This window comes from Urocitellus parryii, chromosome 8 (assembly GCF_045843805.1).
Source record: "Urocitellus parryii isolate mUroPar1 chromosome 8, mUroPar1.hap1, whole genome shotgun sequence".
Taxonomy (NCBI): domain Eukaryota; kingdom Metazoa; phylum Chordata; class Mammalia; order Rodentia; family Sciuridae; genus Urocitellus; species Urocitellus parryii.
Window position 1 is genome coordinate 84509569 of NC_135538.1, and position 19955 is coordinate 84529523.

At 36.0% G+C, this 19955-nt stretch overlaps 1 pseudogene; it reads left to right on the top strand.

The window, feature by feature from the left end:
• The first annotated feature begins 4312 nt into the window (after positions 1–4312).
• The window catches only part of LOC113184610 (keratin, type I cytoskeletal 18-like), a 98372-nt pseudogene continuing 82729 nt past the window's right edge, over positions 4313–19955 (top strand).

Consider the following 19955-nt stretch of genomic DNA (forward strand, 5'->3'; position numbering starts at 1 on the left):
CAAAACAAACAAACAAACAAACAAATAAATTGGAAAGAAAAGAAGAAAAGCAAACTAAATCAAAGCAAGTAAAAAGAAGAAAAAAAGATTTGTATGAAAATAAATTAAATACAGCACAGAAAAGCAAGACAGAAAAATCAATGAAACCAAAATTTGATTATTTTAAAAGATCAACAAAGGTAACACGAACTTAGCTAGGATGACATGAGAAAGTGAGAGAGAGACAGAGAGAGAGAGAGAGAGAGAGAGAGAGAGAGAGAGAGAAATTATTAAATGATAATATCAGAAATGAAATGGGGAACATTAATATTAATTTTCCAGAAATACAATGGGATTATAAGTTAAAACTATACAACAAGCAAGGGCACACCAGCAAATTAGAAAGCTTTAATGAAATAGGCAAACTTCCAGGAAGACACAAGTTATCTATCACTGGCTCAAAAGAAAGTCTGAACAACCCTGTACCAAGTAAAATGTTTGAATTGGTAATCAAAAACTTCTCCCACTGAAACTCCCAGGCCTTGCTGACATCATTGGCATGTACCCAGTTGTGTAGTTTTTGGCTCCTGGCAGGTTACACTTCCTCCTGTGCCTTTACACATCACCCTGTTTGCTGGGAGCTTCATGCCCATCTGGATTGTCAGTGTCTGCAAGTCAGCAATTCTCCTCTGAGAGACCCTCCAGACACGCAGCACTGCCTTCCTGGGCTGTCCAAACTGTCCCCAAAAGGTACCAATTACCATTTCTCTTACTGTTACAGTACATAGTGCTATGAAACACAGATTTTGACAGTCCTAGCTCTATTTTTTTCCAATAAAACTTGTTATTAGCGTGTAACTCTGCAAGCATGGGCTTTTTCCCCCTAGGACATATGTTGTATCATAAAAACATGCGTTTATCTATTTCCTAGGATTTTTGTGAAGGTTCAGTAAGCTAATAAATGTGCAGCAACAAAAACATCCCTGGTATGTAATAAGCATTATTTAAGAGCTTGAGGTTATTAAGGATAATATTTTTTTCTAGCATATTTTTTTTTGTTTTCCATTTTCTGGAATGAAATACATGTGACTCAAAAATTATAAAAAAACATAATTTAGTAAGTCTTCATGAAACCTGTGAATGTTCAAAATTTGATTTAAGGCAACTTTATTACAAACAAACCACAAGCAGAAGCCAAGACCAAGATTTGTTATTGATCAGTAAGAGAGATCTTTGTGTAAGGGTAGGGTGCAGAGTCTGAAGCAGTCATTATGGCCAAACCAGCTCTGACTTCTAGGCCTGAAATTGTAAAAGTGAGAACACCATATATTTTGGTCTGCATCAGAGAGGGAAGATGTCTTTTTCATAGAAGAGAAGATATTTCTGAAAATATAAAAATCACTGAAACAACTGGTGTCCTGTTAGCAAACATGCCAGGATTCAGTGATGAGCTGTCATGGTCAGGAAGAAACTTCCTGCAGCCTTCGGAAAAACTCAGTAACATTTTCAGGAATGGAGAGAATGTTCTCTGCAGGAATTTTTATGGACTTTTATTGGACATTAGAAATGAGAGAGAAATGTCAAAAGACTTCACATCTGCCATGCTGAAGGACAAGGCTTGGTCCTAGCTACTGATGTCCGGATACTTTGGTCTTATAGGAAAACCACCAACTCAAAAGGGTTCTGTGATCATCACAATCCCTTAAGGCAAATAATTACAAATCTTTTAAGCCAGGTAGGCAGGTGCAAATACATAACAATACTGATAATTTTGCTATGATAATATTATTATGATGCACATATTTTGTCTGTCCTCTATTTTTCCAATAAAGCTTGTTATTACTATGTAACTCTACAAACATGAGGTTCCCCCCAACCCCCAGGTCATATGTTGTATTATAGAAATATGCGTTTATCTATTTTCTAGGATTTTTGTGAAAGTTCAGTAATAAATGTGTAGTTCTAAAAACATCACTGATATGTAATAAGCATTATTTAAGTACTTGTAGCAATTAAGGATGCAGATTCAAGTCAGGAAAGAATTAGAAGGATACCAGAGATAATGTGCCAGTCTGCAGTCTTACCAACAACACAGGTAGTGAAAACCAATGTTGGATTCAGAATATCTATAGCGAGCCCTCATACTGATACTGAAGCCATATTAAAAAAATCTGTATAATCTCAATGAGAGAAATGTAATGGATACTTAAGATAATATGCAAGTAAACACTCAGAGAATTGCAGTGGGTTCCAATATTCTTAGGAAGAGAGACAAGAGACAAGGATTCAAAAAGTTTTTTGTTTACACTTGCAAATATCATAAGCCATGCATCAACATCATGCTCTTGGTTCTACTAGCCTTCTGAGCAATCTCCCACCATCTCTCTCTCCCACCACCTTATTTTACTCTATACTACCTAATCTTCAAGAAATGAAAGTTAGAGAGATTGGTTACATTGTTGGGACAGAAATTTGAATCCAGCTCTGCTTTTACAATCTGCCTCGAAAGGGAACTTGGTCCTTTACCCAGTAAATATTCCCTTTCCTTCACTCTCTGAAAAAGTATTTAAAGATGCCCAACTAGCTTTAGGAAATCATGTGATCAATAAAAATCCGTGGTGGTAGGGGAGATAGATGAGGGCTGGGGATAAGGAACAAAATAAAGGATTGCAAAGGCCAAGAGGCTGAGCAGGCTGTGGAAAGAGCTGCAGGAACAGGATTTAGAGAATTTCGAGGGAAAGACTGCAGCCAAGTGTGAGGAAAAGAGCAAGAGAGATGTGGAATCTAAACATGCTCCTTAAACTCTATACAGCTGCATTGTCTTCATGGTTGTAGAAAGATGCAAGCAAACTCTTGTGCCTTGTGTCAATATTAAAATTAAAGATATCTTTGCTCACAGTTTTGAGCTTTTGATGATCAAAACATTGCCTGGAATTGAGCCATAAGGATCTCTGGGTTCACAAGTTGACAGACAAGGGACAGATACTGTAGACAAGAATTTGGTTAGTGATCAGTGAAAGCAATTTAGTGCGAAATTCAGATGTCCTTCAATACTGTTTTTTTCAGGTCCATAACCTCTGCTTTTATTTATGTCCTCATTCTGTTTCACTCAGAATATTGCAAAATTCTCCTTCTATATGTTTGTCAATCCATCCTTGATCAGTTCATCCATGGATTTGCAACTTGAATCGGTAAAGAATTCAGATAACTAAATAAGCTATTATTGTATGTACTATGAACTGTAAGCCTTAAGAATATAGTACTGAAGGAGCACAGATAAGAAACAACTAACTGAACCAGGATGAGAAAATATGGTAATATCGAGAGAGGAACTAAATTTCATAGAGATGCTGAAGAATGTATTGGTGCTTGCAATAGCATGGGAGTCTAAGTTGTCTGCTGTCAAATCTTAGTACAGTTTATTATTGAAGTAAATTTTATGATATATATTACGTCTGTTTCTTCACTCCCATGATATTTTCTCAAATTGTTTTCATCCATTTGATATTGATTGTCTTTGGTGTGCCCATACTCGTTGTTTTGCAGTGAAAAAGGCAATTGTGATTTTCATGGGACCTCAGTGGTCTATAGAGGTCAAAAAAACAGATCATTCAAATAAGAGAAGTTAGTAAGGTGAACTATCATAGGAATTGCTGGAGATTTATAAAACCTGACCCTCTTTCCAAAAGCAGTAAAGTTCAGATTATTAGGCAACACTGTGAGGGCAAAGCAAACACTTGCAGATCAGTAGTAACTCACCATATACCAACTGGAGACTTCTGCAATATCAGGAATGGCAGTTGCTTCACACTTTAAAATATAGAAGGGAAGATGCTACAACCTATTTTCTGGAGAAATTTGACACAATAAAGGGAGACATGGGTTCTGAAGCCTAGACAGACATTTCTATGGCTGGCCTTGGACCATTCAAAGTTAATTCCCAAGAGCTGTCAAAAGAGGTCTCACTGTGCCATCTCTTTCTCATTTCTCACTCCTTTCCACTTCTCTGCTAATATTCTATCTCTAAGTAGCTGAATTAACATGACTTTTCTTCAGCAAATCTAGTTTAGGTTTCCAGTGAAAGAAACAAATTCAAAAGACAAAAAGCACAATTAGATTATGATGCTGAGAAGCAGCAAGAGGAAATCACAAAGTCATAGAAAGTAACCTCATGGTAGAAGCATGAGAAAAAACAAACCATTTCAAATTTTGAGGTCAATATTGAAGAAGAGTTCTCCCTAGCTTTCTTCAGAAGAGAGGAGGCACAACCCCTAAAATGTAAGAGGAGAAATGATGTGTGAATCTTCAAAAGGTGCAAATTCATCTTGGAGCAATGTCCAGAAGAGGCATCACCCTAGTGAGGCAGACTCAGGATGAAACTCAAGTCTTACCCCTGATGAGTGGTCCAGAGAGTGATACAAGAGCAAGTTCACTGTTATCAGAGGAAGGTGAGTAACCAGATGGTCAGGTGTCAGCAGTGTTTCATGAGGAGATGGGGAAGCTCTGAGGAGGGATTGGGGGACTCAAGATGGATCCCTCAGCACCTCTCATTTTTGACCACTGTGAGAGGCAGTAAAAGTACCAATAGAGAGGATAAGAAGCTACAGGGGGCTAAGAGCAGGAATGAGGTGCTTTTCTAAATTATCACTGTGGCAACAGAGGTTAGCAGGGTCAATCTACAACAGGTATGATGCCGTTGTGAGCCACCATGGGCTCCACTATCAAAAGAGGGATGCCAGGACACTGATTAGTACTATTGGTGCAGTATTACTGCCACCCCTTGGTTAGGGATGGTCATGTGGGAAACATTGCTTAAATATGATCTCCTCTACAAAATCTATATAAGAAAGACAAAACAAATGATAACGATTGGAGAGTGAGCACTTTCCTCCACTTTTAGAAAGCCTCTTAGAAACTTTTCTATCCCTCCATGTCAGAGTAGCATTACCCAAGCTGGGCGTATATTCTCCACTCCATCTGGTAGTGATAGACTTCCAACTGCCTCCCACTTGTGAAGTGGAATGAGCCAACAAAGATTTTTTATGAGTAATTGGTCTAATAGAGCATCTTGAAAAGTAGCCACATATTCTATTAGAATAATTGCAAAGCATTTGCACAAGAGTAACACTTAGGGTGAATACAGAAAGTTTAAGATTAACTAAATAATCATTCCATACAATGCTGCCAAAGAATGACATTTTTCTAAAAATAACTAGATATAAAGTAAAACTTTATATGATAATGGAGAGATAGAGTTTGGAAAGATAGGGTTGCTATTGGTGCATGTATATGGGTTGATTTGAAAACCAAAAATTTAGGTAGTATATAGTCAAAATAGAGACTTTTAAGAGAGGCACATTTCTCATGTGGTTATGATATCATCATTCTGTTAAGTAAAGATGATATTAAATAACCATACATCTATTTTCACTATCCTAATTTAAGCCCAAATGGCATTTTAAATTTGCTTCCATACCTTGTTCATTCTCCCCCTAGCATAGTCCTATAGCACTTTGTGTTTCTTTGCAAAATTGATCACAGTGCATATGCATAATATTTGGAAACTAACATTAGAATTTATCAGGAAGGATTTGTCATGAGGAACGATAACATCATCTATTCCCCCTTCTTTTCTTGCAAACTCTAGTGATGACTAAAACAATTTATATCTATAGACTTTTTTCCCCATGGTTGAAAAAGGGTAACTATAAACTGCCTTGAGAACACATTTCTCTATACACATATATAGTCTCTATTATTCAATACTAACTTACTCTACTTCACTGAGCTTCTTTTCTTAACATATTCATTTGATTTAACACTTACAAGTTGAGTAATTACTATATATATATATATATATATATATATATATATATATTTCAAAAGTCTCAAGCAAGCAGTGAACAAACTTGCTACATATGTTCATCTCACCACAGATGCTTCCCCTACTCTGGTTTTTTAAGTGCATCAAATATTAATAAATGCATTTGTGAACAATCTTACATATGTCTCTAAATAATCTGACTTTGTACAAAATCTATCTTTACTAAGTTTACAGAGTCTTTATATAGGCAAATCTCCTGTACTAAAAAATTACTGAGGGTGGCATGTACTGTAAACACAGGCTGCTAAAGGTAGCAGAAAAAGAATAATCAATTGTCATGGTGTAGACACGAAATTGAATATGGCATGTAGCCAAATAATAGCTATTTAGGAAATTCACAGTTCAGGCCAAGACTGCAGTAGTATGGGATGCTTACTAAAATGATGCTGTGGCTGCATATCTGGTAAATTGTGAGCCAAATCCATCATGATCAGCAGTAAGGCTAATATTATCATCAAGTTAGCACCTGCTAAAAACTTACAGATAGCATAAAACTCAGAAGGGTTTCCTTTATTTGGAATGGGGAAATGGCTTTCAATCATTAAAATGATTTTCAACCAATAAAAGTCAATTTTTGACAACCAATTTTAAAATTAATTGGTCTTGTTTATCTAAAAAATAAAATCTTCTACATACATGCTGTCCTCCTCTGAGAAGTGTAAGGAGCCTATTTCACTGAATAGTATCAATCCCCTATGCACACAACACTGTGGAAACAAAATAAGTAAAGTTAAGCTTCAAATAAGTGATTTGTGGTAAAAAACAAAAGTAATGAGTGGCTATAAAAGCCTTGAAGTTCAAGCCTGAGTTTGGAGACCTTAATTAGAGACCAGAGTTTTATATTTCTCAGCTCAGTGAGCTGGACAGACATTTGACTTCTCCACCTATAGTCAAGGGTTTGTGCTACCAGCTCTATCTGAGACAAGTTATTGTGAAGGTTGGATGAGAAATCACTTTATTGGAGATTTTATTGTCTTTCCATGTGTGATGAAATGATGCATTGGCATAATAATACTAGAATCACTTAACTAGACCTTGCTGGTTCTTGACCAATGGTGCTTTCCACTTGTTAGCTTAAGGGTTCTTCAGTGATGCTTGGCTTATTTTATCTTTTGTCCTTTTTTTAATGTGTGTATGGAGTTCAAGCTTACAAGTGATGGAAGCGGCATGGTATGGGAAAGGGTGTGGAGTTGAGAGTGAAAGGGTCTATGACCCAGGTGAGTTACTTATTTAGCTGCTGTAGATAATGATAATGATGAGAATAAAGAATAGACTTTATGAAATGCTCTCCCACACGGGAGTGGCTAACTCCCATAATCCCATTATCAGGTCTGCAGGGCAGCCTTGTTATCTTCCCCATTTCATGAATGAGGAAACATAAACTTAGAAAGTTTACGTGACTTGGTAAATTAACCAGTATTATAAGCAGTTAATAACTGGAACTCACACATGTGCTTCCAAATTCTTGTTTACCTGTTGCCCTTAGGGGGAGTCTCCAAGGTCACAGTCAAACACAATGTTTGACTGGAGACATAGTGAATTATCACAAACAGACCTTATAGCCCACAGAAATAGAGCTTTTGGGGAATAAAAATTATGAAAATCTTTTCTCTAATTCTCTTTGGATCCCTAGTGAGTTTGAGAAAACCTTGTTCAGGATAGTCTAACAAGGTTTTCCACATACATGATGCATTAGAAGAGAAGAGCTGCTCTTTTTCTGTCCACCAGTGGCAGGACAACCAGAGGGGAGTTTCAGAGAGGGAGATCTGGGATTCTCCATCTTGACTAAGGAATTCTTTCTAAAAAGCAAGGATAAAGGCACCTGTGGGAGATCTTGATTGTGAAATCTTTTGTATAAGTCTGCATACAGACTACTCATCTCAATGAGTTTAGCTTTGATTAAGTGTATAGAGTTAATAGCTTAAGATGGGGTCTGGGGTTGTGGCTCAGCGGTAGAGCGCTTGCCTAGCACAGGCGAGGCCCAAGGTTCGATCCCCAACACCACATAAAAATAAATAAATAAAGATATTGTGTCCAACTACAACTAAAAATGAAATTTAAAAAAAAATAGCTTAAGATGGTTTTTCAAAATTCCTTCTAAGTATTCATAACACTCTGATATTATACTTTTTTGTGTGTGTGTGTGGTGCTGGGGATTAAACCCAGGGCCTTGTGCATGCTAAGTAAGCACTCTACCAACCGAGCTACATCTAAGCCCTGATACTATACATTTTTAATTTTTTAAAAATATTTTTATTTGTTCTGATTATTTATATATGACAGTAGAATGCATTTTGACACATCATATATAAATGGATTATAACTGCTTATTCATCTGGTTGTGCATGCTGTAGAGTTACCCACAACATGTAATCATGTATGCACATAGAGTAATAATGTCCAATTCATTCTACTATCATTCCTACCCCTATACCGCCTCCCCTCCCTTCACTTCCCTCTATCTAGTTCAAAATACCTCTATTCCCCCTGCCCCGCCATACCTATTGTGAATTAGTATCTTCATATCAGAGAAAATATTCATCTTTTGGTTGTTTGGAATTGGCTTATTTTCCTTAGCTAATATTCTCTAGTTTCATCCACTTACTTACAAATGCCAGAATCTCATTCTTCTTTAAGGATGAGTAATATTCCATTGTGCATAGATACTACAGTTTCTTTATCCATTCATCTGTTGAAAGGCACCTAGGTTGGTTCCACAGTTTAGCTATTGTGAATTGGGCTGCTATAAATATTAATGTGGCTGAATCACTGTAGTTATGTTATACATTGTGTGTGTGAGTGTGTGTGTGTGTGTGTGTGTGTGTATGTGTGTGTATGTGGCTGGGGATTTAACTGAGGGCCTTGTACATGTAAGCCAAGCACTCTACCAACTGAGCTATATCCCCAGCCTGATACTACATATTTCTAATGATAATTTTTTAAACAAACACTTGATGCACCAAGAATTGTAAACTGTAATCCCAGTAACTCAGGAGGCTGAGGCAGGAGGATCACAAGTTCAAGACCAGCCTCAGCAACTTAGAGAGACCTCAAGTAACTTAGCAAGACCCTATCTCAAAATAAAAAGGACAAGAGTTGTAGCTCAGTGGTAAAGGAGCCTGGGTCAATTCCTAGTACAAAAAAAAAAAATCTCTTGATGTCAAGCCTAGAAAACAAGCCTTTTCATTGTTAAACTTACTAACATTACAAAACTTTTTAGAAACTAATAAAGTTTTCCCAAAATTTTACGTGAACAAGTATACATCTGTGCTTCAGTTAAGTGAAAAGTATCATAACACATTCAAGGTCTAGGATGAAACCCATTAATCATGATGTTTAATCTTCTTAATGTGTTTTGCTAATATTTTATTAAGAATTTTTGCATGTATGTTCATAAGAGATATTGGTCTACAGTTTTATCTGATTTTGGAATCAGGGTGTTACTGGCTTCATAGATTGAATTTGGGAATGTCCTTCCCTTCCTATTTCATGGAATATTTTGAGAAGGATTTGAATTAGTGCTTCTTTAAATGTCTGCTAGAACTCAACTGAGAATTCAGGTGGTCCTGAGCGTTTCCTTCTTTGAAGGCTTTTTTTTATTACTACTTTAATCTCTTTGCTTGATATTGCTCTCTGTCAATATATGTAATTCATCACTTAAATAGAATTAACAATTTTTTTAAAATCACACAATTATTTCAATACATGAAGAAAAATAACCTTTGACAAAATCCAGTACCCATTCATGTTAAAAACACCAAAGAAACTAGATTTAGAAGAAATGCACCTGAATTCTATAAAGTGTATACAAGACAAACCCATAGCCAACACCATATTGTATGGAGAAACACTGAAAGCATTTCCTCTAAAATTAGGAACAAGACAAGAATGTCTATTTTTTTACCCCTCTTATTCATTAGTTCTTGAAACTTTAGCAAGAGCAATCAGTCAGGAGAAGAAAATTAAAAGGATACCAATAGGAAAGAAAGAAGTCAAACTATCTCTGTTTTACAACCAGAGAAATAAAAAGTTGTGCTGCAATTGTGTACAATGAATCAAAATGCATTCTGCTGTTATATATACCTAATTAAAATAAATAAATAATTTTAAAACTATCTCTGTTTGCTGATGACAAGATCCTAAACTTAGAAAACAAAACAAAACAAAAAAACCAAAAAACTCATCCAGAAGACTTTTAGATCTAGTAAACAAATACAATAAATTTGCAGGATACAAGAATAACACATGAAAATAAATAGCTCTTCTACACTCTAATAATGAATATGCTGAGAAAGAAATCAAGAAAAGTATTCCATTCACAATAAAAAATAAAAAAAACCTTGGGACTAAATCTAACTGAGGAGGTGAAAGATCTCTACAACAACAACAACAAAAAGTCATTAAAAAATGAAGAAAAAAATTGAAGACCCTAGAATATGAAAATCCCTACCATGTTTATGGCTAGAACAGGTTGAATTAATAGCATAAAAATGTCCACATTACCAAAAGCAACCTACAGATTCAATTCAATCTTCATCAAAATATCAATAACACTCTTCATAGAATGAGAAAAGATAGTACTAAAATTTATATGCAAGAATAGAAGACCCAGAATAGTAAAAATAATCCTGAGCAAAAAGGAGGAGGCTGGTGGCATCACAATGCTTGACTTCAAATTATACTACAGAGCTACAGTCACAAAAATAGCATAGTGTTTGCATAAAAGCAGATATAAAGACCAATGGAATAGACTAGAAGACACTGAAAAAAATTTATGTAAGTACAGTCATCTGATCCTTGACAAAAATGCCAAAAGCATAAGTGGCAGAAAAGTTAGTCTCTTTAACAAATGGTGCTGGGAAAACTGGATAGCCATATGTAGGAGAACAAACTAGATCCTACCTTTAATCCTGCACAAAAATCAACTAAAAATATGTCAAAGACATAGGAATCATACCAGAAACAGTGAAACTGCTGGGAAAACAACAACAACATTGGATCAGTACTCCAACCCCTTGGTATAGGCATTGACTTCCTTAGTGAGACTCCTCCAGCTCAAGAAATAAAACCAAGTATTAATGGATGGGATGGTATTAAATTAAAAAGCTTCTTCACAGGAAACAATTAAAAGCATGATAAAGGAGTTTACGGAATGGGAAAAATCTTTTCCTGCACTACTCTTCCAGAAGGGGACTAATAATAACTAATAATTGTCAACATAAAAACCTTAATTCAAAACAACTTATACTAAAAACTAATACCGATAAATGGGTAAAAGATCCGAAGAGACATTCTCATAAGAAGAAATATATATGGCCAAGAAATGCATGAAAAATTGTTCAATATCCTTAGCAATCAGAGAGATGCAAATCAAAGCTACACTGAGATTTCATCTCACCCAAGTCAGAAAAGCAATCATCTAGAATACAATTAACAGTATGGTCTGGGGCTGTAGGTCAGTGGTAGAGCGCTCTCTTGGCATGCATGAGGCACTGGGCTCGACCTTCAGCACCACATAAAAAGGTATTTTGTCCATCTACAACTAAAAATACATTTAAAAGAATACAATTAACAGTAATTGATGGTGAGGATGTGGGAAACAAGGTAACTTATATATTGTTGGTGGAACTACAAATTAGTACAATGACTTTGGAAGGCAGTATAGAAATTCCTCAAAAGACTAGGAATGGAGCCACTATTGGACCCAATTATCTCACTTCTTGGTATTTATCCCAAAGATCTAAAGTCAGCATACTCTAGTGATAGCAGCAAATTAATATTCATAGCAACAACCAACTTATGCAACCATCTTAGGTGCCCATTGATAGACAAAGAAAATGTGGTATATATACACATTGAAGTTTACTCATACACAAAGGAGAATGGAATTATGTCACTTTCTGGTAAATGGATGGAACTATTGAAATCATGGTAAGTGAAATAAGCCAGACTCGGAAAGTCAAAGGTCAAATGTTTTCTCTCATATGTAGAAGCTAGAGAGAAAAAAGCAATGATAAAAGGGAATCTCACAAAACCAGAATATGTATACACTATTACATGTAAATATAATGCATGCACTAAAAATAAAAAAAAATAAAACCCATTTAATACATATTTGGTAAATTTCTATTTGGGAACACACATTGTTGTGCCAGTTTGAAACGGTTACATTTTAACATAGAGATGGGTGTAGCTTCAGAGGCAGTAGTTGAGATTTATAAACAAAAGCTGACATTCAGGGATGGTTGCTACAGAACCTTAGTAATATTGGTGCTATTACTATTGTTTTGGTGGATAATTGCTTTCTGAGTATTGCCTTTGAAATCTTTCTAGCATCTTGTTTTCAGTTAGAATGTTTTAAGTATAGATGAAAACTGAACCTTGGGGGTAATAGCTCTTTTCTAAACCAGGCAGGTTTTAAACTATTTTTTTTCTATTTAGATCTAACTGAAAAAGGTTAACAGGACTGGTTATTAATGCATTAAATGAAAATAAAAATAACAGTTAATTTTACTTTGGAAGAGTCACCTATATATAACTTGGCTTTCCAGCCTCTCATGACTCTGGTTTCATTGCTGGCTTTGCATGTTAGTAAATTAATATCATTCTTTTCTTATATAATGTAAAGGAATCTTGGGGGAGCCTAACCTTTCAATATCTGTTTGTTTGGTTTAGGACATTGACAGACTTTGTTAAAATGCAAATATGAGTTGGTATATTGGTATTTTAATTGTCAACATAAATATCTTAATTCAAATATATATATATATGTTTGGCTTAGTAAAATGCTCATCTTTTAAGAGAATATCAGATGTGAGCTATAAGCACTTGATTTGAATATGAGGTCTGGTGTATGACAGTATCTGATGTTGAGGGATCAGGGTTAGACACCATGGTAGAATGGTTGTTTTTAGAATGAGGATTCCTCTTTATTTTCTTGGACATGGAATAGCTGCTACCATTAATACAATATACAATAAAATTCATTAGGATATATGTTGTCTGCCTTCCCTGAAATAATTCATTATCTAAGTATAAAAACATTATATTATACCTGTCTCCACTAAGGACACTGCATCATATTATCAATGATCACACCTCTTAGTAAGCCAGTATTTTTGTTCCTAAAATGTGAAATCAGTGATTCTGGCTTTACCCCTTTAAGTCACAAGAAATTTGATTTAAGGTCAAATATACACTTTTTTTTTCTCATACAGACTACAGGCTAGCTGGGATAATACAGGTACAGGATACACGATGCAAAACACTCTGGAACAACAACAACAAAATCCTAAATGTATTCATCTTGCTCTTCATAAACGGTATGAATTGGTTTAATCATTGTTGTGTAGGTTAGTATGGCTTTGAATACCTGGAGTAATGTATAGTGTGTTCATAAAAACTTGGTAAAGTGCTGATGGACTTTTCTCTATTTCTTCCCTAATAAAAGGAATCAACAGGGAGGAGTGGTTATTTATAAAGGTCAGGCTGGAGTAGTTAGGCCACAAAGGTAATACCTAAGAAGAAAGACCACTAGATTGATGTCAATGTATTAGGTTTCTGTAGAGACAAAATACTCCTTCATCCTCCATTCAACAGTTTACATAAATGGACTCAGAAAATATATCTATGGCATATCAGTCAAATTCAAAGATTAAAAAATGTAAGAATAATTAATATGTCAGATGAAGATGCAAAGCATAAAGAATAAAAATTTACTTTAAAAACTAGAATGCTGAAATAAGTATAGTAATGAAGAAATATAAGAGGTTTAAATGCAAAGTTACATGTTTGGGTTCACAAGTTAAATTGCACAATTCTGGGTAAAGGACATTTGGTTTAGCTGATTATGAGTTCAACGAATAAGGAGCAGATGTCTGCCAAGAAAGCTCCTGTGGTTTAGGCTAGGTTTATAGAAAGTGTCTAAGTGGTCTTGCTGGATTGTTTGTTAATTAGACCTCACAAGGAATCGTCTGCCCAATGATAATTTAAGAGATTCCTGAGGTGTACCCAGAGTAAGGTATTTGGAATAGCCAGGGGTCTAGAAACCATGTCACATGGCTGTAGGGAAATGGGATGTTTACTTTATAGAGAGAAGACCTGAAGGATATTACATGATGGGTGAGCTTTTGGTATATAATATTTTTACACAGAAGATGGATTAGATTTCTTTGGTGTAGTTTAATAAGGCAAAGCTAGAACCAAGGGGTCCAAGTTTAAGAAGAACCATATTGGCTATGAAGAATGATTAGATAGTGTGTGGGCATTTTGGGTGGCAGCAGCAGCTATTTGATATGTTTATACTTAGAGACTCTTAAGTGATCATGGGAACACCAGAAATCCAAAGAAAAAGGCAGTCTTTGGAAACAGTGCTCTCAATTGCTAAAAGTGCCTTAAAATTGGATGGAAGACCAGTTTTCAGGGATCTGGGAGTACTTAAGCCTTTGCTTCCTTAATTTTTATGAAGCTCACCAATGATAAATTCTGAAAAATAGGTAATAGCTAGACTCCTTTGAAAGAGAAAGAGTAAACGTCCCTTTTGTGTAATTTTTTCATTCACCTCCCAATTTTGATCTAGTTAGTGACCATAATTTCTCTGTGTAAATAAGCTTTTCCTTGACATTTGAATGTACAATTACATTTTTCTAAATATATGTAGATATTTAGCATTTGAAAAAAAAATTGCAGTTTTCTGTGCCAGAGCACTGAGCTCTTCCTACACCATCAGAACATTATTTGACTTTTTGTAACTATGCTCAACTAAAAACAGAGTGTTGAAAGGTACATTGTAAGAATAAAGTCAACTTCACAAATAGGAAAGAATCTGTGTAGTATACATCTTGTGACAATGGCTTAATTTCCATGAACAGCACTTCATTAGAGGTTGAAAAGACCTTACCACCTGGCACAATGAAACAATTTTAGAATTCCCTCTCCCTGCAGAAAAGAAGGAAACAACTGTGGGAGTGATATTTCTTTTTGACAAGGGAAGAAAACGCAGAGGGTGAACAAAAAATAAATAAATAAACACTTCTTTGGAATTAGGAGAACCAAGAAATACTCAGTAAAGCACAAAATAAAATATTAAGAAATCCTTCCAGGAGCTGAACAGCACTTAAGCCAGGAGATAGAGCTTTCTCCTCATCGCCTTTCAAGATTCCCTTCCAAGAGGGATATACTTTGAATTAAAAGTCTGTCTGGCTCTTATGAAGTATGATTGCTTAGATGAACAGAGTGATCATAAGATCTCTTATATGTAAAATGGAAGAGAAACTTTGGTTTTAGGAGTCTTATCTTAAATGTACTGAATGTCACTCTCACTTAAAGGCTGTTAGTAATCAGTTCCTCTGAGGGACCATAGATCAGAATGTTCCCCGAAATATTCTGTTCAGTAATAGCTTCCTCTTCGTAATTTCCACTATGACTTTCTCAAGAGACCAAGAAAAGTGAAAGAAAAAGTATATAGAAACACTAGATTCTTTTTCATACATATTTTCTAGCTTCTGTTAATCATATTCACATCCTCTAATCACTCTGAAATTTGTTCAGTTCTCACTGAAAATTAATACCCATAATAATAACCTTTTGGTGACCAATCCTTTGGAAGATAAAAGCCTATTGCCAAGGGCTGGGGATGTGGCTCAAGCAGTAGCGCGCTCGCCTGGCATGCATGCGGCCTGGGTTCGATCCTCAGCACCACATACAAACAAAGATGTTGTGTCCGCCGGTAACTAAAAAATAAATATTAAAATTCTCTCTGTCTCTCTCTCTCTTAAAAAAAAAAAAGCCTATTGCCAAGACAGTTTGTTTATATTCAGTATTTTGCCTCAGCATACAGTCTTTGATTCAAGTCATTGGGAAAAATGTAAAGAGCAGGCAGTGTGACCAAAGATAAAAGTAAACTGTTACCTGGGGAAGACTGAACACTGATTTTGTTTTCACTGTTAGGTTGAGTCACTGTGCTGAATCTTGAACTGATAAGTCCCTGGCGACTTGCAACTTTATACCAGTGAAATATTTTCCTTTCTTTTTTTTTTTTTTTTTTTTTTTAAAGAGAGAGTGAGAGAGGAGAGAGAGAAAGAGAGAGAGAATTTTTATTTATTTTTTTTAGTTCTCGGCGGACACAACATCTTTGTTGGTATGTGGTGCTGAGGATCGAACCCGGGCGGCACGCATGCCAGGCGAGCGCGCTACCGCTTGAGACACATCCCCAGCCCCAATATTTTCCTTTCTTAACTTACGGACAGTGAACATGTCTCCTCAGAGACAGGCAGGCTCAATGTAGGGGAGAGGAAAGGGGAGAGAAAGAGAGAGACAGACAGGAAGATAGAAAAATGTGTGAATGTAAATTTTGGGTTACATTTGTATGACACCTTGTATTGGCTGCAGAAGTGGGTAGGTAGCACCCAGCTGAAAGTCCACAGGACTCTTGGATGAGAATTACTACATAAACCCCTGGATTGGAGACAGTTCAGGGAGCAGAGGACATTGGTTTAGACTGAGGAAGTCCTGGGCTCTTGCCTAATTCAGCAAAGAGATAATTGAGTTGGTGAGCCTATATTTTGGTGCTAGTGAAGAACTGAGATGGCACTGGCACTATGAATGCCTTGGAGCTTCTTAACCCCGCACATGTTCCTTGTGCAGGATGAAGGGCATTAATCAAAACAATTAAAAAAAAAAAAAAAACTAATGACAACAAGGCTCTTTATTCTCTTCTACCAGAAAAGACATGGTGGGACTAGGTGATGACTATGATTTTTCAAAAGGCTTGAAGTTTATTTATTTTTTACTGATCCCTCCCACCCTCAAGTCCTTACATGGATGTCTGATGAGGTCACTAGGTCTTGGGGTATCCTTAATGTCCCCCACACCTTCCTGGGCAATTATTGCTGGCATAAATCACCTTCTAAGGGGGCTAACCTAGGTCTGGAAGTATGAAAAATGCTCCTTCCAGGAAGTCAGGTGGGACACCTGTTTCTGATATATTTCAATCCTAGAGTAGACATAACTCCCTGGTGGCTGACCACACTTTAGCAGTCTGCAGCCCGTACAGCAATTGTAGGGTTTGTGCCCATTTCACCTGTGAGTTTGCTTTTTTCACCCACTAAGGAAACTGTTGTGTTTTCTACTTTCAAAGAGTTTTATTTTTTAATTGTATTATTGTTGTATATTAATCCTAAAAAGTAACTTTCCATCCATGCATACAATTTTATCTATGCATATGATGTATTTTGATCTGTTTCTTTCTCTCACACTGCTCCTGCTTCCCTTACCTTTCCCTAATAGCTTCCCTTCTACTTTCATGTCATCTATTTTATTTTTTTCTCTAGGTCTCATATGAGAGAAAACTTGTGATACTTATCTTTATGAGTCTGACACATTTCACATAACATAATCTTCTCCAGTTTCATCTGTTTTTCTGCAAATAACATGCTTTTGTTCTTCTGTATGGCTGAATAATATGTTGTATGTATGTATGTATGTATGTATATATATATATATATATATATATATATATGTGTGTGTGTGTGTGTGTGTGTGTGTAATCATATTTTATTTATTCATTCTTCCACTGGTGTGAACATTTAGCCTCATCGATTCCATATTTGGTTATTGTGAGTTGCATCATGATAAATACAGATATGCAGGTATCTCTTAGAATGCTGACTTTGATTCTCTTCATCTATATGCCCAGGAGTGGAATAGCTGGGTTACATGGTAGTTCTATTTTTATCTTTTGAAAAACCTCTATAATGTTTTCCATAGAGGCTGACTTGATTTACATTCCCATCACCAGTATGCAAGGGTTTCTTTCTTTCTGCATCTTTCCTAGAATTTGTTATTTTTTTTTTTTGTATTCTTTGTAATATCCATTCTGGCTGCAGTGAGATGGAATCTCAATGTAGTCTTGATTTGCCATTTCCCTTGTGGCTAAAGATGTTGAACATTTTTTCATATATTTATTTGCCATTCATATTTCTTCATTTTTGAGATATGTCTGTTCAGTTCCAAACCCATTTATTTATTTTTTATTTTTTTATAACATTTATTTTTTATTCTTATTTATTTATTTTTATTAGTTGTTCAAAACATTACAAAGCTCTTGACATATCATATTTCATACATTTGATTCAAGCAGATTATGAACTCCCATTTTTACCCCATATACATATTGCAGATTCACATCGGTTCCACATCCACTTTTTTACATACTGCCATATTAGGGGCTGGGGATATAGCTCAGTTGGTAGAGCGCTTGCCTCCCATGCAAACCCATTTATTAACTGGATTATTTGTTATGCATTTCAATTTTTAAGTTCTTTATATATTCTCTGTTTTAATTTTTTTAAATCCTTTATCAGATGAATAGTTGGCAAAGATTTTTCTCCTATTCTGTAGGTTGTCTCTTTACTCTGTTGATTGTTCTCATGTGCTGGACAGAAACTTTTTTTTATTTGTTCTAATTAGTTATAATTTTTAATTTGATATAATACCATTTGTCAACTCTTATTAACATTTCCTAAGCTATCAGAGTCTTTCTCAGGAAATTGTTCCCTATGTCTATACCTTGAAGTGTTTCCCCCGTGTTTTTCTAGAGTAGATTCAAAGGTTTTCTGTGTGTGAGTCCCCTACATGCTGAGACTCTTGGTTTCAGCATGGCCCTTGACCATATTGGCTCACTTATGTGTAGGACTGGCTCACTTATGTGTAGGACTGGCTCACTTATGTGTAGGACTGGCTCATTAAGCTGGTATTCAAAGTAGCTCCCCTTCACCCAGGTGGTTAGGCTCTAGACAGAAATAATAATCTTGTTGGAACTCCATAGCCCAGGCTAAGCATACTCAAAGGGCTCTGGGTTGTCATCTCCTTGCTGGTTCCAACTGGGCCTGTTTACTGCTTTGTGTTGTTGTTCCTTTAAGTTTTAAAATCAATTAGTGGATTCATTTACATTTTACCTTCTAAGAGCCAGAACACAACAAATTTCACTTTCTGGGAAATCACATAATTGGAAATACCTGAAACACATTCAATACAATAAGATAACTCAATTTTCTCTGACCACCAGCAAGATGGACAGGTGCTCACTAGTTCCCTCAAACAAAAGTTTCCTTACATTTTCATTGAAACATCTACAAAAATAATCTTAACCCAGAGAGGTTTGAAAGAATCATTCCCAGAAATTGGAATGAAGAAGATGATCTTACCATTATGGTTGGAAAGAGCTACTGCCTCTCACAGGACCAGTGTTCTGCACGGGGATTGCCATAGCAGTAGTGTACAACATACAAGCTCAGATCTCCTTTTTCATTTGCACCATGGACAGGGACTAGAAGAAGATCCATATTCAGACTTCATATATTTCCATTGAAAAACCTGGCCTGGCTCTGAATTTCATTTGATCCATATTCCTTTTGGAGAGCTGGAGGTAGAGTTCTGGCCTTGGCTTTTCCAGGTCCTATGTCCTCCTTTTGCCTAGCTTGTATGTCCACATATCCTTTAGGAGGAAATTATAGAGAGAACAGAAAGGACAGGATGCTTCTGATGACTGAATTCTGACCCTAACACTTCTGTCTGTCTTAATTTGTCATTTTAATCTACCTTCAAGAGTTCCTGAATGACTTAAGGGACCTCTTCCCTCTCTTCATTGATGTTATCTCCACTAGGATAGAGAAAGGTGACCTTGGGTTAAATTCTATGGGTAATCTACAGGCATGTGTCTACACAAGCATGGTGTGAATAGTGCTTTTATATTGGGAAATAGTGAGAAATTCCAGGGAAATCCAAAAATCCAAAACCTAGGAGTGAAATGATGGGTAACCCAAGGATCTTATTAGCAATAAACATTGGAAAATGGAAATCAGATCTCTGCAAGGTAGTGTTAGTTGGAAGAAGAGCAAATTGGAAGGTCTCTATGAGTGTGATCAGAGAGATTGTCCCTTTCAATAGAGATCTTTGAGTTTGAGTCTGTAAGTTTCTCCTCTGGGGTGGGTCAGTTTGTCTAAGCTTACACTTTCCTGACAAAGGGCTATGTTATTCGCAGACATTCTCTCAAGCTATGAAGAGCCATCAGGGGAAGGACAACAGTTTCCTC